The 1,408-nt window shown below is 37.6% G+C and overlaps 1 non-coding gene across 1 annotated transcript; it reads right to left on the bottom strand.

Moving 5' to 3' along the window:
- Positions 1-264: 264 nt before the first annotated feature.
- Positions 265-389, bottom strand: LOC119472414. The gene has a single exon (XR_005201568.1). It is a non-coding gene; the product is annotated as a U4atac minor spliceosomal RNA (small nuclear RNA).
- Between the last annotated feature and the right edge of the window lie 1,019 nt (positions 390-1,408).

The raw sequence follows: 1,408 nt of genomic DNA, 5'->3' as shown, positions 1-1,408 counted from the left end.
GGTGACAGAGTGAGACTCTGTCTCAAAAAAAAAAAAAAAAAAAAAAAGACTTGTACCTATAGCTGGAACTTTTCATTAAGGACTTATTCATTGGTGCCTTGCTGAGAAAATGATAAATGTGGTCTCAGGGTGTTGATCTGTTACTTGATGGGTTGTCATGCTGAGATTCTAGGATTAGCTTTGAATCTAATGGCTCTAGTGGGAAGTTCTGATTTGTTTATTATTTTTTAATTATTTTACTTCATCAAAAAGAAGTTTTTCTTTTTTTCCAAAAATTACACCGAGGTGTAGCGAAGCTCTAGTTGAGGCAAGTGCGTTAGGTAGGGTTGGCAGGACTGCTCTTACTGTGCACTCATTGGACAGTAGCACAACCCCAGGGAAAGGATGGTGGCTTCTCTGTTGAGTTTGGACAGTACCGTAGGACAGCATCTGAGATCTGCAGAGCAGAGCTGCACAGGCACATGAAGAGCAAATGTTCTTCACCAGGCTTCAGAGGCCAATAAAGGCTTGTTTCAAGTCGTCCTCATCTTCAGCAATGAATTCCAAATCATTTCCTACCCTATTACAAATACTTGCCTACGATATCCTTTGGTGAATAATAGCGCAATTCAAATGACATCTAATCAGAACATCGTCTTCATAATTGATCTGATATTCGCAGGGTCTTTTTTTTTTTTAATCTTTGAGGATGTTTTGTAGCAAGGACCCTGCCTATCAGTTTGAATTAAATAGGAGGAATGGAAATATCAGCGCTTAGATAACAATGGATTTAAAATCAGAAAGTAGATATAATGCAAATGATGGCTTATTTTTAATTTGTGCCTCTGAGAAAAAGATTTTTATCATGGTGCAAACAAAACTGGTGTAAGTTATTAAATGCATTATTTAAAACTGGATTGTTTTCTCTTAATGAATTACAAATATGTGTATTTGCGGATGATATTTTGCCTGAAAAGTTTTAAATAGGAGTTGTACATTGTTTTTCCTCTTTCTTTATTGTTCAAGTGAAGATTCTCATGGCATGCATGCAAGAATTTGTGGAAGTTTGGTTGTGATCTGCATTTTGTTTTAATTACTCCTTTTATGTAGAAAGTAGCAGACACTTGGACCCTCTTAGATTTTGTAAGTGATTGATAGAGATGCCAGTGTTTTTTGTTTAAATGGTTCTTTATTCCCCTCTGTGATAGTGTAGATGAAAAGATGGGACTCAGGACTGCTCTGAGACATTGGCTGCAACAGGGACATAGCATTGATGATAGCAAGATGGTAAACCCGCTTCCAGTGCCCTGAGCGTGTTTCTCTGTTGTTCTTTTCCATGTTTAACAATGCCAGAAGGGAGATGATTTTGGCTTGCTTAGAAGAGAGACAGAAAAGAACACACACACACACACACACACACACACACACA

Source organism: Cebus imitator, unplaced genomic scaffold (genome assembly GCF_001604975.1).
Source record: "Cebus imitator isolate Cc_AM_T3 unplaced genomic scaffold, Cebus_imitator-1.0 Scaffold99, whole genome shotgun sequence".
NCBI lineage: Eukaryota > Metazoa > Chordata > Mammalia > Primates > Cebidae > Cebus > Cebus imitator.
The sequence above is the reverse complement of the archived record's forward strand: the minus strand, read 5'-3'. Positions and strand labels throughout refer to the sequence as shown.